We start from the raw sequence: 23,636 nt of genomic DNA on the forward strand, positions 1-23,636 counted from the left end.
TCCATGATACAACAATACTTATTTTGTGGTACTTTTTTGGGAAGAAGGAGGCCTTATTTTGGGAATTGCATCAGAGTTGCCAACCACCTGGTCAGAAATTGGCTAGACATGGCACACGCAGTACAGTGGTGCCTCGCAAGACGAAATTAATTCGTTCCGCAAGTTTTTTCGTCTAGCGAATTTTTCGTCTTGCAAAGCACAAAATCCCATAGGAGTGCATTGAAATTCAATTAATGTGTTCCTATGGTCAAAAAAAGTCCAAACAAAGCCAAATTTGGTACAACAAGAGTTTATTAAGTGCTCTTTAAAGTCACACATACTGTAAAGAGCATTTCAAAAATTGAAGGAACAATAAATTAAGTTTCTAAACATGACAGAAAAACATTTAAAAATCAACAAAGTGTACAGTACATTTTCTAAGACTCTGGGGGACAACTCGAAGAAGGTTCCTCTTCCACTCTTTGCTTCTTGCTGAAGAACCCCCTCCTCAACTGTTCCCCCAGCCACCCACCACACAGAAATTCAAATCCAGAATTTTTTTAAAAAAAACAGCAGAGTGGCCCAATGGTCACAGAAAATCAGAAAAATGCAGAAAAAAACACACAAGCTTCCAGATTCTTGCAAACCCCTCCCCAACACCAAGTCCTTGAATTCCAAACACCCCAACCCAAAATCCAAAACCCCCCAAAAAGTTTTAAAAGTTTAACTTACCAAATGGCTGCAAAAGAAGTTTTGGAAAAGCTTCAAAAATCACCAAAGTCTTCAAAAACCTCAAAAAAGGCTACCACACCGCGTTCTATGAGTTGCTCCTCGAAGTCAAGTCGCAACTGTATTAACGGTGTTAAAAAAAAGGAAACAAACTTGCAAGACGTTTTCGTTTTTCATCTTGCGAAGCAAGTCCATAGGGAAATTTGTCTTGCGAAGCAGCTCAAAAAATGCAAAACCCTTTCGTCTAGCGAGTTTTTCGTCTTGCGAGGCATTCGTCTTGCGGGGCACCACTGTACATAGTTGCAGATTGGTCGTGTTTAGTATCAGGACAGCAGAAGCAAACTCCATTTTATCCCTTTAATCATGATGGTGCTGTGATTTAATTTGAAATAAAAATCAAAGCTGGTAAATAGTGGTTTGTTTTCCTCCTCTTACATATCAGGAATACGGAAGCATTTGCAAAGCATGGAATAGCAGGAGAAGTGGTATGTTAATTGTGTGCTTCACAACTCAGCTAAAACACTTGACCATTATGTATTTGCCCCAAAGTGAAAGGATGAAGAGATCCCGATGAAAGTAGAATGGATACAGAAATGGTGTATGCGGAAATGGCAAAACTCACCAGAAGAATAAGAAATCAAGACAACAAACTTTTTAGAAAGGAATGGAAATGGTTTATTGAGCATTTACAAACAAATTGTAAACAGATGGAGACATTTTACACATTTTATTGTAAAAATCTGCAGTAGATAGATAGAGAGATAGATAGATGATTAAAATAATAAGTTAAGGCAAGCTGAAGTATGCAGGGAAGGACGAAAACAAATGTAAGGAGGAGGAGGAAAGGAGTCAAAGTTGAAAATGTTAACATTATGGTTAAATAATTGTTGTAATGTATATAAATGAAAACTATCATTTAAAAAAACAACAACACTTGACCATTACAGCAGGGTTTTGTGGTGTGTGTGTGTGTGTGTGTGTGTGTGTGTAAGAGTGTAAAACTATTAAGGTCACAGTCTAAAATTACCCATCTGCACCATTGACTTCAGCAGGGTTATTTCCCTGAATTAAAAACAAAGGAGTTGGTACCACCAGCAGAGTATAAAGTTGCAGAAAGGAGTGGTGCTGACCTGTTCTCGGATTCTCAGCCTCACCTGTGTCTTTCTCAAATAGTTTTAACAGCTATGACATTATCAAATTGTATGGCACTTTAATTTTCAGTCTGCTCCATCCAAACATTTTAGAGAGGTTATTTGAGGATACAAATGCTAACTCCCAGAACAGACTATTCTGTGTTTCCAGAAACTGCTTTTTGTTTGTTAAACTGTTCTTGTTTATTTCAAAAATGGAAGGTATTACTTGAAGGTGGGGTGTACGTGTGGAATGAACAATGTTCATCCAAGACAATCATGAACTGGAAAATACACAAGCCTTGCAAATCATAGCAACAGGGAGGACAGCCTGGCAACAACAGCTGCTGCAATGAAAAGAAAAGAAAAATCTGATGTTAGGTTTAAACGGGGAAATGTAAGGCATGGAGAGACTGCCTGCAAGGGAGCTGTGCAATAATAAATGCTGGTGACATGATTTGTAGTAGGAAAGAAGGTATTCAGTTTCTCTTAATAATAAATAAAAATATATGTGTTAGTATAAGTATAGCTATGCTGAAGTTATTTCACTGAGTTCCTTACCATACGTGTATATTAAGTAATTGGGACTTCCAAGACAGGGTTAGAGTTGGAGGTCATTCATACACTGAAGTTTAATGTGGATTTGAAGCTGCTCCCCGTCCTTCCTTTTTCTTTTGGTATCCACACAATGTCATCGTCATCCTCATCCAAGAGGCACCCCACATTTCTGCCCACTAAATGCAGATTTTCCCATCCCACAGATAATCCAGTAAAAGGAAGGAGCCAATAGAAATTGCATATGACTTGATTGTTGGTGCACTAAAGTGCATTATGCAGGTTGCACGTTGGCCTTTTTTACATGCACGGTAAGATTTTACTGGGTGCCATCTGTTGCCACATCCCTACTTCCACTTTGTTTCCATCAGTCCAAAGGAAAAGATGCAGCCTGCCCTTTCCACTGGTTGCTGCTAAAGGCACATCGTGCATGGTGCTTAAAAGAAAAGCAACAGGAACTCTCTTGTGCAGAACTGCCCTTGCACAAAACAGCTGCATAAAAAATAAATAAATGCTGTTATAGGAGGCAGTAGTCATGAGCCCTGTTGTCTTTGTTCATGGAGTTTTCTTGGCAGGGATACTGGAGTGGCTTGCCAGTTCCTGCTCCAGGTGGATCATGTTTGGTCAAAACTCTCCACTATGACCTGTCCATCTTGGGTGGCCCTGCATGGCATAGCTCATAGCTTCAAGTTATTCAAGTGTTCTTGAAGCTACCAGCATGAGTTTGCCCAAACTGCGGGAGGCAGTGGAAGACAGGAGTGCCTGGTGTGCTCTTGTCCATGGGGTCACGAAGAGTGGGACATGACTAAATGACTAAACAACAAGTCATGAGCCCTGCAGTGCTGTTGAGACTGGGGCTGGAATGGCTGGCTCTATCAGAGGAAGGAGAAATGAGCAGGATGCTGAACTGGGGAAATTGGGTTGCAGGAGAGAGATGCTGGCTTTCCCCGCCAACCTTCCTGCAGAGTGGAGAGCCTAAGCAGAGGCTGGGGAGGTCTTTGATCTGCCAAGGGACTGCACATTTGAGAAGCAATGCACACACAATATTAACTGCAATCCACGCCAACTACGGTATCCCTCCTAGTTCTTAAAGGCTATGGCCCTAGGCAGGACTAGCATTTTCGATGGGGATGACAGAAGCACAGCGGGACATCTCTTGGAAGGTGATGACAGTACCAGGACCCCCCCCCCACTCCAAGCCATCAACAGGATTCCTGTTTCCACTATGCTCCTGCAAGCTTTCCAGGGGCATCTGGCTGAAACCCCAGGGCTTTCTCCATTCTCTCCCTTTACTTTTTACAAATGCGTGCAATAGGAATCTGAAGCTGCGTTCTCTCTCTTTCATTTTAACTTGTCGTGGGGTCGATACAAGCACCTCGCCCTGAAGGTTAAAGGGGTCCTGAGTCTCAGGCGATACAGTACGTACTTGGGAGGAGGGGAGCAGCAGCAGCAGCAGTCCCTTCTGTGGCTGAGGCTGCACAGGGCGGGTGAAGCAAGCAGAGGGAGGAGCTGCCTTTTAAAGGGCCTGCTCTGGCATCCACCCCTCGGCTACTTACCGCGCTAGGAAGTGACGCCTTCCCACAATCCTAGCGAAAGGCACTCAAAAGTTGGGGTTTGGTTGCCTGCAAGATCCCCCCCCCGCCCCCGTTTCTTCTTGGGCTTCTTGTTGGCAGTGGATTCCTCTGCCCCGGACTGGACTCAGGACAGGACTTGTTGCAGCGACTCTCTGCGACTGAAGGTGAGCAAAACTTTCGCGCTCGGTTTGGATGTTTGCTTCCTTGTCCTTTGCTGCCTGGATTAATATAGTCTGGGTAGTGTAGCAGGAGATCTCCTCGTTTTCTTGTTACTTCCAACCCGCTCCGCCTCCCACTTCCAAAAGAGAGAAATACAGAGAGAGATGCAAGTGGATTATTGGGTTTGGCTCGGGTAGATGTGAAGTGGAGCAGACAGAATGGGGATCCGGAGTTTTTCTGGGATGGCGGAGAAAACGCCGTTGCTCGGGCACAAGTGACAGCAGCTGCTGCAGCAGCAGCCGACTGAACTTTTTGTGTGTGTGTGTGTGTGTGTGTGTGTGTGTGTGTGGAGTTGGGGGGAGGATCTGGAGTCCACCCTCTTCGGACTAATTCGGTTCTGTCGCTTCTCCTCTCCGGAACCTGCGAGCGTCTCTGCAAAAGAGGCTTTTAGCGAGTAGTATTTCGTCTCGGATCAAATCCGCCCGTGCATTTAAAAAACAACAACAATCCACGTTTTGCATTTTTGTTCGTTTGTTTACTCCGGCGCTGGTGGCTCAAGTTTATTCCGCAGACAAAAGAGTCCTGTTGGACGAGCCCTTGCTGCTGACTTCGCACCGGGGGCGGGGGTGGGGGGTGGGAGAGAGAGGGTCGAAGTGGCTCTTCCAAATATGGGACGAGCCTGTGCTGAGGAAACAGAAGCAGCCTTGCCCGCCTCCTTGCAACAAATGATGACGTCTCATCAGGCTGCAAAGGATCTTTTGGGATTTAAACGAGCTTCCCCCACCCGTCGTGGCCTGGTTTTTTTATGTAAAACAAAACAAAACAAAACAAAACAAAACAAAACAAAACAAAACAGAAAGACACCTTTAGGACAAAAGCTTGTTGCACGGCACTTCTGGCAGATGTTGTGTGCTGTTAATCATGCAGTAACTGTAAAGGACGGGTACTTTGGCAGTTTGTCGACAAAGCTGTCCAACCACCCACTTGCATATGTGACTGTGCCTTGCACAATCCAAGTCTTATGATAAGCCTGGATGAAGGTTTATTTTGGATGTATTAGGTTTGCAGGCTGCACATTGGACATGTTTTTTGCTTTGCTTTTCTGTTGAATTCTGCCCTGAGCTCTTGCTTGCTGTGATATTGCATACGTATTATTGTATTGTATTAGATGTATTATTGATATGTATTATCAGCATGGATAAAACAAAAGTTTTACTGAGGTTTGAGACAGATGAAGGGAGCTGCTGTTTCTTAGTGGAAGGGCATCTGCTTTCAATGCAAAATCCCTGGCATTTCCAGGTACAGCTAGAAGAGACTCCAATCTGAAATACTTATGAGCCACACAGTACAGTGGACCATAGGCGCCGACTCCATGGGGCCTGAGGGGGCCCGAGCCCCCTCAAAAATTCGTTTGGGGGGGCTCAGCCCCCCCCAATAATCTCGGGCGGCGGTGGGCGCGTCCGCGGCTTTTATAGGGCGCCCGGCGCGCACCAGCTCAATAACGGGCACCGGTGCGGCGGGGGGCGCCGGGCCGGGGGAGGGGGGCGGCCGGCCTGTCTCCTTGGCAACCCCATTGAGCAGCGCCGGCTCCCCCGGGAGGGCCATCCCCCCGCGCCGCCGATCGCCAACACCGCCGACGCTGTGGCTGCCCGAGCCCGAGCCCGAGCCCTACCCGAAGCCCGAGCCCGAGCCTGAGCCCGAGCCCAAGCCCATCAGTCAGTCAGTCAGTCAGGAAGGAAGGAAGGAGAAATGGGGAGGGAGACGAGGGAGGAAAATTGCGCGCAGGGTGAAGAAAGGAGAAGGGCGAACGAGACGAGCTTCCAACCCCAAAAAGGGCTGGAAGACTGGGAGGATGCAGGATCGGGAAAGAAAGCGATGCCTTCCCTGCCCGCGACGTCGCCCGCTTGTCATTGGCAGCGCAGCGGGCGCCCAGAGGGGCTGGGCACCAGCGCAGGGCCGCTCCGCAGCCGCGGAGGACAGCTGCGCGGCTAGCAAGGTGTGCCGCGTAGAGCGCGGCCCTTGTGTGGCCCGGTGGCCAGGCAAGCTCGGGCGGGGACCCCCATGCGAATCTAAGACGGGAGAAGAGGGCAGAGCAAAGGGGGTCCCTTCCCCAACCTCCGGCTCTGAGACTTCCCTGAGCCCCAGAAAAGCGAAAGGATTTTCTCTTCTTCTTTTTTTATAAATATTTTATTAAGTTTTCAAATACAAAGTTAGAAACATACATTGAAGAAAAAAGTAAAAGAACAAGAAAAAGAAAAAAAGAAAAAGAAGAAAAGAAAACCAACCATTCAACACATTTTTTATATAACTAACTGGACTTCCTCGCATCTCCCTTACCCTGCATTCTTTATAATAAAGATATCAGCAAATTATTACCTTGTTTCGTACCTTATTTTGTACTTTTCAAATACTATACCTCTAAATTTAACATACTTTTCATCAGTTACTTATATCTTAAATTAAACATAGTATTACCTTAGATTTTGACCTTTTCTTACTTAAAATATAATTTCCTGTTTCCCAAATCTAATTGCTGAAGCTATAGTTTCCGAATCGTGTAAATTTTTAACATTCATACAACTTATATTGTTTTTGTAAATAGTCCTTAAATTTTTTCCAGTCCTCTTCCGTTGTTTCTTCTCCCAAATCTCGGATTCTGCCAGTCATTTCAGCCAGTTCCATGTAGTCCATCAATCGCGTCTGCCACTCTTCCAGTGTGGGCAAATCTTGTGTCTTCCATTATTTTGCGATAAGTATTCTTGCTGCTGTAGTTGCATACATAAAGAAAGTTCTATCCTTCTTTAACACTTTCTGGCCAACAATGCCCAAGAGGAAGGCCTCTGGTTTCTTGGGAAAGGTATACTTAAATACCTTTTTAAACTCATTATAGATCATTTCCCAGAAGGCCTTCACTTTTGGACAAGTCCACCAGAGGTGAAAGAATGTCCCTTCAGCCTCCTTACATTTCCAACATTTATTATCAGACAGGTGATATATTTTTGCAAGCTTGACTGGGGTCATGTACCACCTATAAATCATTTTCATAATATTTTCCTTCAAGGCATTACATGCCGTGAATTTCATTCCGGTGGTCCATAACCTTTCCCAGTCCTCAAACATGATGTTATACCCAATATCCTGAGCCCATTTTATCATGGCTGATTTGACTGTCTCATCCTGAGTGATTTTCTCTTCAACCTGCCCTCCATCCTCTTGCAGAAAATTCTTTGCCTGCCCTGCCCTGCCCGTATCTCGTTTTTGCTTTTTAATTCCACACACGCACCCTTCGGACTTCGTGGCAATCAGGCGCGCGGGTGCGTTTCCTAAGAGAGTGAGGACCCCCGCCTCCTCCCCACCTGCTCCCTCGCCAGCCAGCCAGCCGCGCGCCCTAGCTGGAGAGCCCCGGCCGTCCCCGTCGCGCAATCGGCTGGATCTCCCTTCAGCAGGCCGTGCTCACAACTCGGCCCAGGGACCCCCAGCAGCGGATCTCCGGCCCAGCTGAAGAATCCGGCAACAAGCCCCCTCCTCCCCAATCGCTCCGCCGAAATACGCTCCAAAACCCCCCAGATAGGCCGCCGGCCGCCAAGTCTAGTGGCGCCCTGAGCGAGGGTCTCTCCCCAACACCGCCACCTCAAACTGCGTTCTCCCGGCTACCCGAGCGAACCAGCGGCAGGACCCCGGTATGGGCCCCCCCAATATTTTTTATAAGTCGGCGCCCCTGCAGTGGACTAATGGCTTGATTCAATATAAGGCAGTTTCCTGTTTTTTCTGCAAAGAGGTGTTGGTGTTGGGGAAAGAAAAGCAAAGAAAGCAAAACAAAAATGATAATTGTGCAATCTGAACAAGCTGTTCAGACACAAATGACTGTTTACCTCTGTATTGTGGGAAGTTGCTTCTAAGTTTTTGTTATTGCAACTGCTACCTTAACAGTGCATCTGGGTATCTTTCAGTGAGCTCCACAGTACTGTCGATGCAAGACAGAATGTGCAACAGAAACTTAGTCACTGTATGTTTCAGATCTACATTATAGATCAACTGACGCACCAGCTGATCTGTATGCCTCTCACTTTTGAAAATAAAAATTGCTGCTGGTGTATGAGTGCCTGGAATCAAAGTGCACTCAGCACTTTATTGCAGATATGGTTTCTGGGTATTACGTGGAGTCTGATCAAAAGTTTTATCTGGTTGCATCATATAAAAACCATGAGGATCTCACAAGCATAGCTGGCACGTATCTCTTAATATTCTGGGGGTGATTGCATAAGAGTACATGAAGAGGACTGTGCAAAACCCTGTCTCTACTTGGGGGGCAGATTTGCGCTGCAAATAAAGAACTGATAAATTGCTCCTTAGGTAGCTGCCAAGTTCCTGCTTGACCTCAAGTATATGATCCTCCTTGGAGTCTTCCCAATAATAGGTGGAAGATGTGCATTTAAGGTTGTACTTGCACTTACAAAAAAGGAAAGGAGAAGAGAAAGAATGGTGCAAGAAAATTATATGCCTATAAAAGCCCTAGAGGAAAAAAGACAACACAGTCCTGGAAGAAAATCTTAACATTTCAGGAAGCTTTGAAAGCAGAGTGTTCAAAGCGATTGCATAGTGAAGATTAAAAATGATTGTCTGCTCTTCTCCACTGCCACCCTCTGTGAAATTGGCATAGCCTTGGGAAATAAAATAGGAACTTTGAGAAGGGCTTGCTTTGGTGCAGGGTGCGTGTGCATGGAGGAACGGTGAATTGTAATACGGTAAAGCATGTGTTAATATTGTGGCTGTAGTTTTTGTTTGCATAGGCCAGGGTTAGGGAAACTTGCCTAGGGCTACATTCCCTTCTAAGCAACCTTCTGGAGGCCGCATGGCAGTGCTGGGAGGGGCCACAGGCAAAACTGAGTAGAGCAATTGGAAGCAAGAGACTTTTTTTTTAGTTCAACAACACATTCTAGACAGGCAAAAATACCCAACGAGAGTGGAAAACAGCTAGTAATGGGTGGCTGGGTAGGTGGCGGTGCCCTGGAGAGTCCTAATAGAGAGGTTGGGTTGGACTAGATGACCCTTGGGATCCCTTCCAACTCTACGATTCTATGACTCTTAAGCAGCAGCTGGCAAGTCCTGGGTTCTAATGCTGTCTTCGCCACATACTAAATACTTGGCCATAGGCAAGCCATTATTCCAAGACGCATGTCTACCTTCCAGGACTGTTATGAAAGTTGTTGAAATTACATGTGTGGTTTTTGTTTCTTAACATTTGAAATGTGCTGCATGCATGATTAATCCTTTTACCGATTTATTTTTGACCACACAAACGTTTGGGGCAATCGGCAGCCCTAAAGTGTGAAAGGTGCCCTGAGAGTGGATACAGACCAGCACCACAGAGCTGCTTCACAGAGGCTGCTTTGCATTGCTACATGTGACAGCTGCTTCTGTGTGCTGAGCTGCTAATCAAGGGAGGAAATTGCTATGCAGAGATCCCTCCTTTTGATCATGTCACCGCCACACATTTCAATTGGGGTTGTAGTGGTGTGGCGACACTTTGGGCTTCTTCATGTAGTTTAGTATATTTGCCAAGCATGGCAGCACTGACTGCAGTAAAGGTTTCAAGCTCTCTAGAAAACCCCTTGCATAGCCTTTTTCTTTCTCTCTTTGGCAGAAATAATCAAGGGTTTTTAATGGCATGGTTGATTGCCTGCTAATTCCTGCAAATCACAGTGCTGTTAAAAAGAGAGGTAGAGGAGTGAATTCAAGGGCTGGTGGTTGTGCCCCTATTTATGTATTGGATTGGGGTAAGCAACCTAAGGCCCTTGGGCCGGATGCAGCCCAAATCACCTTCTCAATCCGGCCTGCAGATGGTCCGAGAATCAGTGTGTTTTTACCTAAGTAGAATGTGTCCTTTTATTTAAAATGCACCTCTGCATTATTTGTGGGGCCTGCCTGGTGTTTTTACATGAGTAGAATGTGTGATTTTATTTAAAATGCATCTCTGGGTTATTTGAGAGGCATAGGAATTCATTCACCCCCCCCCCAATATAGGCCAGCGTACCACATGATCTGAGGGACGGTGGACCGGCCCCACAGCTGAAAAAGGTTGCTGACCCCTGTACTAGATTCACCTCTGCTAAGGAACTCAAAGTGACATACAGAGTCGCCCCCCCCCTGTTTCCATTACTATATAGCCTCACATCAACCCTGTGAGATAGGTTAGCTAAGAGGCAGTGCCTGGCCCAAGGTCACCCAATGAGCTTCATGGCTAAGTGGGGGTTTGAACCCTGGTCTCCTAGGTTCTAGTTGAACACTCTAACCACTACACCACACTGAATGAACAAAGGTTTCAAGGCAGAGAGGCAGGAATGGCTCAAGGTACGTTGTTGATCTGAAAGCGAATGATTCTGTTCCCGCTCTGTATCCTGATGTGTGCTGGGAGTGGGGAGGACAATAGTCTCCCATTCGGGGATCTTCCCCAGGCCAGAAACAATCAAATGAAGGATTAGAAGCTTCTATTGGGAAAACTGGGGGAGGGGGGTACATCTGAACTGTTGTCCCATGGTTTGCATCTTTTCATTTTGAAGAGGAGCACAGCACCTTTTGAATTCTGAGACCTTGAGTTGCTCCAGCCCTGGTGGGACTTTGAAAGGGAAAGCGTGTTCAAGAGTTGCAAAACACGTTGATTGTGAAACACGCTGGAATAAAATTTCACTCCAGGAGCAGGACTGTTGGACATCTTAATGAAATTCAGCCGGGAAACTACAGGTAACACATTCAGAGCTAACAGGGCTGACCCACTAAACAAGTAATCTGCACACCCTTGCTGTTGGAAATATAGAAGGTTTCCATGAACTTTGTGTGATTACTGCCAGCCACTAACATTTCCGGGTGTTACAGAAAAGATCCTCAGGTTGGAAGGTACCATTTTCATAAAAGCTTAAGTGCAAAGGTACCTCCTTAAAATAAAGTTACGAAGTTAACCAGTGGCCTAGATGTGCTTGACTCCTGTGTTGTAAATTTTGCCAGGCTTCCTAAACTAGACTGGGAGTGCAGTGTTTGCTGAGTAATGCTATATAACTGTGGGAGTGCCTGCTCTCCACCCAAGAGAGTCAGATACAGTTACAGTTATTGTGTTTCTGATGCATTTGAGGGCTTAACATGCCACATATTTCCAGTATTTCCTCTGGTTTCACTAGCATGGACTAGAAACTATTTTTTTCTTTTTAAAATAATGAATTAGTTATCTAGGTGAACTGTGTGATTGGGTATTTGTATGCTGATCTTAAATCTTTTAAGTCCCCCTGCATGTGTCTATTGGGTTGATTTTTACATAAATAATTTTAAAACCAAGACTCATAGACAATCTGCCGGGGGGGGGGGAGGTCTGTATTCCTGGAGGTTTAAACCAGAGGAGCCCAGGTTCAAACTTCAATTAATTGTTCCATTCTTCCATACAGTGGTACCTCTGGTTATGAACTTAATTCATTCCGGAGGTCCGTTCTTAACCTGAAAATGATCTTAACCTGAGGTAGCACTTTAGCTAATGGGGCCTCCTGCTGCCGCCAGCAGGCAATTTCTGTTCTCATCCTGAGGTAAAGTTCTTAACCCGAGATACTACTTCCAGGTTAGCAGAGTCTGTAGCCTGAAGTGTTTGTAACCCGAGGTGTTTGTAACCTGAGGTACCACTGTAGTACATAGCTGTCATTTTTTTCCTTTTTTAAAAGGAAATTCCCTTATTCTGAATAGGATTCCTCGCAAGAAAATGGAAAATTGACAGCTATGCTGTAGTTCAGTGTGAAGATCAGGTTTCCCTGCTTGGTGCTCCTTGCCTTCAGATCTCTCCATGTCAAAAGCAGAGACGTGGTGGTTAAATGGGATAATAACCTGTGTTCAAATGCATCTTAGGACTTGTTTTCATATTTTTTTGGAGCTTGCCATTCTGTAACAGGAAGCTTCAGACACACCCTTTTGCTGACTGCCTGTTTTGGCTCATCCACAAGTCACTGGTGTGAGGCAGTGCTCAACAAAAATGCTGGCGCCCCCACTGCTCCAGGGCTGAGCTCAAAGGGTTGATGCCAACCCTTACTCAATTGCCGCTACCAACATGCTGAAAACTGTAGACAAGTGGGTTGCTTGTCCTTGGGGATGAGAAACTTTTAAGTAGGGAGGCCTGGCTAAGCCTGCTTCCCAAGTACCTTTCCTTCCTTCCTTCCTTTATTCTCCCTCTCCCTCTCTTTCTTGCTCACATACCACACACATGTATTGTGACACTACTTGGGAGCAACTGCCTTGGTGGGGAACCGGCACCAAATGTACATGGCTGGTGTGATGTTGGAGGAGTGGGAGCCGTTGAGGTTGGATCTAATGGGTGTATATTATGTAGAAAATTTGTCCAGTTTTTAGGCTGCTAAATTATGGTGAATTGTGATGGGTCAGGCCTTGTTTCCCTTTGTTTCCACTGAATCCAGCTGTAAAGATGTAACTCAGGGGTTGCCAAGATAGTTGTGGTGTGAAACAATGCCCATGACAGTTGCTTGGGTTTGCAAATGTGGCCCAAAAATGTTGGCTTCTCCTGATGTATTTAGGACATGGCGTAGGATTCTGATGGGCCATTTGTGTTGTTGTATAAGAGGGGGACACTCCTGGTCCACAGGTATGGGTTTCCTGTTACAGTACTGCTTTATGGCTACCATATACAATTACATGAAGTACAGGATCATGACATTTCTCAAAATGCTAAAGAGGTGAGTCAGGAGCTCCTCATCTCGATGGATTCCTGGCTCACTTTCAGCTTACTTATGCTTCAGGCTTACTTTTGGAGCACATCGGAAATCGAAGTAAATGGAAAACATTTCATCCATCCCTGGCAAAATTAGTGTAACCAATTGTGTCCACAGGCCATTAGATTGTCAATACTCTTATAAATCATTATGAATTTTAGTAACATTTGCCATTCCTAGAATAGAGTATGGTATAGTTGGATCAGCATTAAATAAATAATGTTGATTTATATTGGGGGGGGGCTATCTAGTCAATATAATTGCAGAGCATTTAAACTTCTTATTTGGTCTTCAGTTGCACAGCAGTTGTAACAGCAGTACGTTGTTGTTGTTGTTGTTGTTGTTGTTGTTGTTGTACAAAGTGAGTTTGGAAATTGCTTCACTACATGCTGCCTCTGTTTGAAGGCATTATGAAACAGATGCAGTTGAGGCTGAAGGCAATGACCCAAACACTTGTTAATATTGGCACATGCTGACCCACTCATATTTGCTAATAAATAAAGGGCCAGCATGCTTTGATGTGTTTTAAAATGCCAGTTATCAAGGTGAGCTAGTATTTAGCCATATATTTAAAATGAATTTTAAACACCTTTAAATCTAAAAAGGTGGTCTTATATTTTGACTCTCAAATCCAAGGAATAGTACCATAATAACCCTCCCAATCTGCAGACCTGTACAAATAATACAAGTTGATATTTTACACAGATATAGGAGATACTGCATTAGAATGATAGAATGATAGAATTGTAGAGTTGGAAGGGACCCCAGAATCATCTAGTACAACCCTCTGCAATGCAGGAATTTCAACTAGACCATACTGTATACGACACATGGCCATCCAACCTCTTCTTAAAAAACCTGCAAGGAAGGAGAGTCCACCACCTCTTGTGGGGGTTTGTTCCACTGTCAAACAGCTCTTACTGACAGAAAGTAGATTCCAGCTAAGCACCAGGAAGATCTTTATTGTAACTTGAATCCATTGGTTTGGGTCCTAGCCTCTGGAGCAGGAGAAAACAAGCTGCATCCTCCATGTGACGGCCTTAAGATATTTGAAGATGGCTATCACATCTCTTTTCAGTCTCCAAGCTAAGCATACCCAATTCCCACAGCTGTTCCTCATAAGATGTGGCTTTCAGACCCTTTATTGTAGCTGTGGATTTCTGATCAATATCCCAGCATGTTAAACTAAATTTAAACCAGACCAGTGGGCACAGTGTGACACAACAACAAACAGTATTGGACAACATCACTAACCCCCCTCCTTCACATACGTACTTTTTTCACCCCATGATTCTTCCATGGAAATAACAAGAAAGAACTGTATGCTGGTATACTGCCACAATTTTAATCACGTTACTCCCACAATTTTTCTGAGTTAAGGGGGCTGCAAATGGATTTTTCCCCAGCATCAAATGGCACAGAAATCAGAGCTAAACATGCAATGTTTTCAGAAGTGACTTTTTATGTCATGTGAAAGCTGAAATATAATGCAAAAATTTAGTTAGGGAAACGGAATAAACTACCATGTGAAAGCAGCCACAGATACATGAAAATATTGCTATTGGTGGATAGCAGTGTTCCCCCCCCTTTCAGGAGCTGTAATTACAGCAACTTTGGGGGTTGCTTTATTTGTGGGGGTGGCGACATGATTCAGATAAGAAGTCTGGGGCTGGCAATGTAATGGGCAGTCATTATTTCTCAGCCTGGCATACCGCAGAGGACTTTTTTGAGGACAGAATGGGAAGGCTCCCTGGACTCTTTAGAGCAGCTTTGGCCAATTTGGTGCCCTCAAGGTGTTTTCAGCTGCAAGTCCCATCAACTCCAGCTAGGTGTCTGTTTGCCATCCTTCTGCACAAAATCAAAGCCTCCCAAGACCAGTGGGGGACTTCAGGCCTTCAAATTTCAGTGGTGCCCTGGGGGACCCCAACATTTGGTGCCCCCCTGCCTCTCGCCTTCCATCCAAAGCATTGTTGCAGTGCCCTCTTGGCTTGGTGCCCAGTTTGGGCCCATCAGTTGCGCTCCCCTAAATCCGCCTATGCCAAGGCTGCTTCTCATTTTTTAAAAAAAGGAAATCAAGGTTTTGTTATGTGTATATATGTTACATGTAGTTTGCCAATTGCTCAGTGCAAGAAATTATGGAATAGTCACTGTTTTCTTTTATTTGCATAAGAAGCGCGGAGAAAGAACAGTAATATTAAATCCCACTGAGGGGGCAGTGTGAATCTTGCTGTATTTATTATGGGTGTAAATTAATGCTGTTTGGGGAAGGAGGCATGAATAGGTCCTAAATAAATAAATTCTGCATCAGAACATAGAGCTACATTTTTGCACTGCCTGGGACTAAGGTGGAAGTACATGTAATAATCAGCACATACTGTAGTTGATCCCCACACCCACAAAATCCAGACACTGAAGCAGGTTGGTTGAACATCTGCAGTGCAGTGCAATTGAATTATGGAAGTTTAGCAACAGTGATACAGATGTGTTATTTGTTCTGGCAACTAGATTGCTTCAGAAACCCTTGGGCTTTTATTTTCCAGGCAGATATTCCCCAGAATTGCATGTCTTGCCTGTCTGCCTTCTTGGCAGGTTCAGGTACTTCCTTCAGGGAGCCTACTGTTCCGTTTCTCAAATAATTCCACTTGTGCAACTTGTGTGACTTAGTTCTGTACCATGGCTATCACCAATATAAACACCTGTGGCCTAAACAGAGTTGGAAGAGAACAGGAAAAATACCTATGCGGAGGTGTGCATTTCAAATTCGAGCTCGGACTGGTACATATGCTTCTACTATGGGGCGTTAACTAATTTGAGTGTTAAAATCCCCATGTAACTAAACTTAAAACAGAAAGAACAAGGAATGTTTTGGTGTCGTCTTTATTTAATTCAATGTATACCCTGCACCTGTAGTTGACTTCTATCCAGCTATTCAAAACAAGCCAAGAATTATAGCCCATTAGTCAGCAGTATTAATACTAACTAAAAACTGAGGGAATAAAAAAGTACTGGACAGAGCAGGTTGCCCCAGGAAGAAAGAGGTTAATAAGCCTCTTGAGTTTGGCTGCCTAAGGCACTTGAAGCAGAGGCCTCTCTCCCAATGACCTAAGTGTGCAGGAAAGGTTCATATGGAAACAGGTGTTTACATTAGCTTCTACAGTATCAAATCTTTCAGGGTTTTAATGGTTGGCTTTCGATTGTGCACAGAAGCAGCTGTGTGAGTGGCGGCAACAGCAACACCCGAAGCTTGGGGAGGAGGTCCTCTCCGTCATCCTCTCTCTAGAGCACTCATTAAGATTCCTTCTCATCAGAGCTTCAGACTGTCCAGCTGCCCATATGAGGAGATGCCTAATTCTAGGAATCAAAGCATCTTGTATGGCCTGGCCCTGGACTGCTAGATAGCACCCATGCGGGGAGGGGGAGGGCTATTATATGGTGTGCATGATACTTTTAGTTAAAACATACCCACTGGTGCTGACAGCAACATGGAAAAGACATTTTACATCACTGTCTCTCCAGTGCCATCAGAGGTCACCACTACCTTGGGGTGCGGGTGGTGCTGTGGTCTAAACCACTGAGCCTCTTGGGCTTGCTGATTAGAAGGTCAGCGGTTCGAATCCCTGTGACACGGTGAGTTCCCGTTGCTCTGTCCCAGCTCCTGCCTACCTAGCAGTTCGAAAGCACACCAGTGCAAGTAGATAAATAGGTACCGCTGTGGCAGGAAGATAAATGGAGTTTCCATGTTGTCCTGTTACGCCAGAGCGGTTCAGTCATGCTGGCCACATGATGCAGAAAGCTATCTGTGGACAAACGCTGGCTCCCTCGGCCTGAAAGTGAGATGTGCGCCACAACCCATAGTCTCCTTTTTCTTACCACTACCTTGTAAAATAACCATCTTATCGTTGTGTTTCTGAATATCAGTTGCTGGAAACCACAGGAAGGGAGAGTGCTCTTCAGATTGGGTTCTGCTGGGGGTTTGCCAGAGGCAGCTGTTCAGCCACTGCAAGAACAGAATGCTGGACTAGATGTGCTGTTGGGCCTGATCCAGCAGGCTCTTCTTATGTTATAGAATATAGATCATTTTTCAGCTTAGAGTAGACCTGCTGAAATTAATAAACAAAACTAATTTGGATCTATTAGTTTGAATGGGTTTACGCCAAGGACAACTTAGTGGCATACCCTCTATAGGAATCTGCCTTTCACTGAGTTAGACCATTGGTCCATTTAGCTCAATACTGCCTGCACTGACTGGCAGCAGCTCTGCAGGGTTTCAGGCAGGATCTCTCAAAGCCATGCCTGAAGATGCTGGGTGTTGATCCTGGGAGCTTCTGTGTGCAAAGCAGATGCTCTGTTACTGAGCTACAGTTTTTCTCCTGTATGACAGAGTGCATTAGAGTTGTTAAGTACACAATGTCCAAATCTTAAGACTAATGTATGCTGATTATATATCGACTGGGCATTTTGCATTCATATTTTATCTGACGTATAAAAGTCCTCAAGCTGTTGCACTTGTTTCTTTTCCTAGGTGTTAAAACAACTGAGGAGGAGAAGTGTTAAAATAACTAAGTTTTATACAAGAAATACAGAATTGTAAGGTGATTTGGAGAGAGACTCAGTGGTCTTCTTGTTCATTCTTGATAAATATTTGACATTAATAAAAACTGGAAGACTTCGCAGTTCTTCTACATTTGCATCCTGTCCCTCCTTTCAGGAACTCATAGCAGCTTCAGATATTACAAACGTGGACCTGCAGCTCCCTATGCAATCTCTTCCTCCATTGTCTGCTGATGATGGAGGATAATGTTCAAAATGTATCTTGGATAGGAGAGGAGAATAGGCTGTATTCTATAATATTTCCTGTGCAGGAGCCTCTTTGGACTTTCTAAGCAAACAACGCTACGTGAAAGGGCTCCATGCGCATTAGATGTAAATCTGTGTAAGAGAGCCCCAGTAAGAAAGAAAGAAAAAGAGAACTGAAGGATAAGAGAAGTTGTAGCAGAGAAGCATCAATTAATTCTTTCTCCACCTATTAGAGCAGACAAGTGACTGTAGGATAAATAAAAATTGCCTTTGTCTTGCCACCTTCTCCACTCTATTTTTTTTTTTTAATAAACTGTTGTGAAACTCACTTACAAAGCATTTACTTATCATGTAGATGTTACCTCTTAATAATTTAATTGTGAGAGGAGACTGTGCTGGCAGCTTTTCTCTATAACATCTGAAGCCACTGAGCAGCTTATGTGGCCCTGTGATTCAAGCACTGATCAGCTTAGCTTTAACCCGGTCAGAGGATCACCTGCTTTCTAGGCTGCAGGTTTCATGGCCAAGTCATTAATAGCAATACAGTCGTATCTTGGTTGATGAACGCCTTGCGACTCAAACGTTTTGGCTCCCGAATGCCGCAAACCCGGAAGTGAGTGTTCCATAGAATAGAATCATAGAATCATAGAGTTGGAAGAGACCACAAGGGCCATCGAGACCAACCCCCTGCCAAGCAGGAAACACCATCAGAGCACTCCTGACATAATAGAATCATAGAAATCATTCCAGTTGGTGAATGTTCTTTGGAAACCGAACGTCTGACGTGGCTTCCGCGGCTTCCAATTGAGTACAGGAAACTCCTTGGTTGTTGAATGTTTTCGGAAGTTGAACGGACTTCCGGAACGGATTCTGTTTGTAAATCAAGGTACAACTGTATTAACAAACTAAGATGATGTATTCTAAGTATTTAAAGAGTGGGGACGGGAAAAATTTAATATTTGAATTAAGTTTTTATATAGGAGCAACTTGGACATTACATGACACAACTTTTTTTGGGGTGATGTGCCACTTCTTAAGAGCATTGTGGAACAGGCATGGCCAAACTTGGCCCTCCAGCTGTTTTGGGACCACAACTCCCATCATCCCTAGCTAACAGGACCAGTGGTCAGGGGTGATGGGAACTGTAGTCCCCAAACAGCTGTAGGGCCAAGTTTGGCCATGCCTGCAAGCTTAGTATAATTGAAGTCACATTCCAATCATATGTTGTTGCTTAAACAGAAGGGATCTGAAAGTCTAGTGGCATGGTTAGTTACTCAACATGTCTATTTTGGGGAGCTAATAAATTGGCAGGACATAGTGACCTACTCCAAAGTGACTTTTTAATGCAGATATTTCAATGAAACTTTATCAAGTCAGGCACAGCGTGAAGGCTTTGACAACTGAAATGTCACTGCCTTTCTTTTATCAAAATCCTGGAGCTTTAGATTTTTGCTATTCAGGATATTCTTGGCCTCAACGTAGAATACTCTGCTATTGTATCTGTGCTGTCAGGAAAGTGTTTATTTACCTTTCAGAATTTAACAGAAAAGACAATTCTGCCAGATGTAGCTTCTCCTGTCATCATAGCATTGTGATCTGACAAACCACAGTGAACACCCAAGACTAAAGTGCTATGGTTAATTTATTTGAACTAACCAGACAATTTTTGGCCTGCAGGGCAGTAGCTTTAATGTGTTGCTATTCAGTGATGGTGCTTTATGAGGAGTACCCTGCACAAGAAGTATTGCGTGGGAAAGTCACCATGAGTTGCTTTAAATTTTCATGTGATGAACACAAAATTATTAAAGGGTGACAGTGTGAACAAAGCAGAAGTGGGTAATTCCTGAAAACTATTGCAGAGGTCCATGGGTTTGTTGCCAAACAAACAAAAAGCATTTAATTGCATGGAAATAGAAAATGAACATGGTTGTCACTACAACAAACTGATTAATGTTTGGTGAATATGGAGTGGTAGTCTCTTGGCACCAGTGATAATGGTGAAGTCCTACTCAGGCGTGTTTGGGGGTGTATCTTGCTTTAACTGGGAAATTCTGAGTAAAAGTATATATAACTGGGCTGCAAATCTGCTGTCACCGATACTTGCAGCAAGCTTTTGCTGAAGTTAAACCATTTGAGCTCTTGTTTTGATAGTCATGAAAAGCTGAAGATAAATTTGTGTGAGAGCTTTCTGGAAAGCATCATCAACATGTAAACCGACAAAAAAAGAGAAATATCCATGTCGTTGATGTTCCTCTGGCTCAGGACTGCATGCTTTGCACTCTGTGCCTACAGCCAAAGATTTGAATTACGGCATAGCTGAAAGTGATAGCAATGAGCAGCAAAATGTTACAGTGCCTCTTCCTTTCTTTCCCCCTCCTTGTAGAGTGATTTATTGTACATTTATTGTCACTACTCTCCTTGAATTGGTTGGCAAGGAAAGATACACAGTAATCTCTCCAGTATCCTGAATGTTTAAAGCATATCCTGCTCCCCTGAGCTGCCACTGTCACAAAGGTCCAAAAAGACCTGAGTCGGAAGATGTCCCTCAGAGCAGCAAACATCTAGTGATTTCTTTGCAGGCCTAGAAGGTGGCTATATGCAGACCTGGAGCCTGTATGTGGGGTTGTACAGAGATCACAAGATGCATGTAACAAAGTCCCCCTGACAGCCCTTTCTCGCTTTCTCCAGAACAGGTAGGTTGAGTGATTTTGAGTGGAGAAATGGCAAGGTGTATGTGCTTAACTGCCCACCACTTCAGAACTCCAAAACACCCTTGGAACATTTTGGATGCCCCTATTTTCTTTGGAGAAATGTTGGAGGGTATGGCATTAAAGTGTGTTATATGGAATTGCTGATAAAATAAATGAGAGGATGTTACAAGGAGAATGTGCTTGTTCTCTCTCTCTGTGTGTGGTGGTGTTAGGAGGGCGAGGCATATATTGTGCATCTTCTAAAGAAATAGCCATGTGCTCTCTCAAAAGTATGTCTCCCTTCATTTCAAGATTTTAAAAATTGCATAGTGAAAAATGTGGAACCTGCTTATACACTCTGAGGATGCCTGGGAGTAAGCCCCATTTAAGCCTTACTTCTGAGTGTATAAATAGGATTATGGTGCAATGAGGCCTTCCACAAATGTATCTGAAACACTGCTTTAAGTGGGAACTGCAGTGATATCTCACTTACCCCATATCACTTATCCAAAAATGTGAGGATATTTTGATGATAAAGCCTGCATTGAAGCAATGAAGAGAACAAAGCCTACATGCAAATGTGAGCTTTATCTAGAGAAAGGACTTATAATTACTCTTAATTGTATCTTTAGAAGGCTGCTGGTGGTTTCACAGGCCTTTTCTGTGGATCCTGTTTGCATGTGATGAAACTTGACACTTTTGCATACTGAATAAAAGAGCCCACGGGAACACAAGTGATACTGTGAATTATGGTAGAGCTGGAGACATCATAGCTGGTAATTTGTCAATGTTGCTGTTTTCACCAAATGCATATTGTCTTTAACAACATTCAGAGTCCCTTTGAATTAATGTCGAATCATGCTGCGGGTCTCATATTTTCATTTGACACTGAACACTTGATCCCAGATGTGCACAGAGCAGAAAACCCTTGGCATCCTTTCCAGGAACCTGGGGTTTTTCCATTGGTTTGGAATGTGAGCCACTAGGCTGTTTGATTTCACTTTGTGGGAGGTTATAAGCAGTGGCTGCAGAGGCTGCATAACACACACACCATACATTGAAAGCACACACCCTGCAAGAATCCTGGGAACTGTTGTTTACCCTTCACAGAGCTACATCTCCCAGCACCCTTAATAAATAAAAGTTCCCAGATTATTTGTGGATGTGTGTTTTCAATATACAGTATGGTGTGTTTGAAGCCAGAGTCTAGTGGATCAAAGGCTTTTATATACAAATGCCTTACTCTGAGATCTGAAAGCTATGCAGTATTATTATAATTATAATTATAATTATAATTTAATTATAATTATAATTATAATTATAATTATAATTATAATTATAATTATAATTATAATTATAATTATAATTATTATTATTATTATTATTATTATTATTATGTGACAGTGCATTACATTAAGGCAGAGGACGTGCAAGTCTAATGAAGAACCAGTGAACTCATGGGTTGCTACCAGAAGCAAACATGGTGTGTGCAACAAGGAAAGAGTGATGGGGGTATAGCACATGCTTTGTCTATGTCGTACTTCATGCCATGTTCAGTCTCTAGTATCACCAGTTAGAGGACCTCAGATTACAGGATTGGGAAGCTCCTCTGCCTAGGAAGCATCTGTCAGAGAAGACAGGACTGGGTTATACAGCAGGGCTGGAGAATGGGTTGCCCTCCAGATGTTGTTGGGCTACAACTCCCATCATCCCCGACCATTGGCTTTGGTAGCTGGGACTGGTGGGAGCTGAGTTCCACAATGTCTGGATGGGCACAGATTTTTCATCCCTGTACCGTAGGCTAACTTCAGTCTTGTATGCAGCCTGCTTTCCCCCCTTTTTCTTTTGGTACTTAAATACCCAGTCCACCGAGGTGTTTTAAATTTACATAGCAAGGGTGCAGATACAGGATCTTTAAACAATTACGGCATAATTGAACTGTGTTCGGCAACCCTGAGTATGCATTTGTGCTAAATGACTTCTAGAGGGATAATTACATTAGTGTGCTATACAGAAATAACAGTCTTGTGGCATTTTAAAGAGACTGGGACTTTTTAGTGATTTCTCTTAATCTTTGGAACTCCCTTCCTAGGGAACAGAAGTTAACAGACATTTTTTATTAAAGTCTGTTTTGGTTAATTATAATATGCTGTGCTTTGAAACGTCATTGCTGCTGCTTATAAATTAGTGGGGTGTTTTATTCCTACTGCATTTGTGTGTTTCGAATTGTGATGGCAGTGTAAGTCATTTATTTACTTAAGCAATTTCTAACGAATTTCTTATGGCATAAGGCCAATAGAGGCCACTGTATCAGATGCATGAATGGTTATCCTGAGTTGGCAGGCTTATCTATCTGTAAGCGCGGGGGGGGGGGGGGGTCAGGGAAAGCAAGAAGTTTTACTTGAATAAGTTCAATAAAAGCCTAAATAATAAAAAAAGTTTTTTTTTTCTATATCCAATCTAAGTTCTTTCCAGGACTCCAACTTATCAACAGGCACTGTGCAATCCACCAGAAATTGATCAATGGCCCACTGGTGGATTGCGGTCTATCTGTTGACCACCCTAGAGACAGGCTGTTGTTCTACCTCCTCTATCAGAGACAGCAGGTCTATCAATACCAGCTGCTTCACATGGGTATCTGGTTGACCATAAGAGTGCTAGAATGGATAGTCCTTTTGACCGGATCCATCAGCTTCTTATTGTGTTCTGGCATCTCCTTATATGTCGCCTTATGGCAAATTCACACTTAAAGGTAAAGGGACCCCTGACCATTAGGTCCAGTTGTGGCCAACTCTGGGGTTGCACGCTCATCTCGCTCCATAGGCCGAGGGAGCTGGTGCTTGTTCGCAGACAGCTTCTGGGTCATGTGGCCAGCATGACTAAGCCGCTTCTGGCGAACCAGAGCAGCACACGGAAACGCCATTTACCTTCCCGCCGGAGTGGTACCTATTTTATCTACTTGCACTTTGACGTGCTTTCGAACTGCTAGGTTGGCAGGAGCATGGACTGAGCAACAGGAGCTCACCCCGTTGCGGGGATTCGAACCGCCGATCGCAAGTCCTAGGCCTGCCTAAACTCTGCTACTTTGCACCACTGCTTGTAGCTGGATGATTTGAATTTTCCAAATCTCCTCCTGACTAGAGGCATCTGTCTAGCAAGTGTTGGGCTGTCCCATTTGGCTCTTCCCGGCAAGAGGAATGCGGTGAATGCCTCTGCAAGATGGTACATGACAGAACTGTTGCCCAGCTGTTATGAGGCTGCTGTTCC

The 23,636-nt window shown here is 44.0% G+C and overlaps 1 protein-coding gene across 2 annotated transcripts in view; it reads left to right on the forward strand.

Moving 5' to 3' along the window:
• Window positions 1-3,817: 3,817 nt before the first annotated feature.
• Window positions 3,818-23,636, forward strand: part of MIDEAS (mitotic deacetylase associated SANT domain protein) — a 75,689-nt gene continuing 55,870 nt past the window's right edge. The window contains exon 1 of one of the 2 annotated variants that reach the window (XM_083506383.1): window positions 3,818-4,131. The gene's annotated coding sequence lies outside the window, so the exon portion shown is untranslated. The remainder of the gene's footprint in view (window positions 4,132-23,636) is intronic. The other variant, XM_083506382.1, reaches the window with a different exon arrangement.

The sequence above is a fragment of the Podarcis liolepis genome (assembly GCF_965112155.1).
Source record: "Podarcis liolepis genome assembly, chromosome: 1".
Taxonomy (NCBI): Eukaryota; Metazoa; Chordata; class Lepidosauria; order Squamata; family Lacertidae; genus Podarcis; species Podarcis liolepis.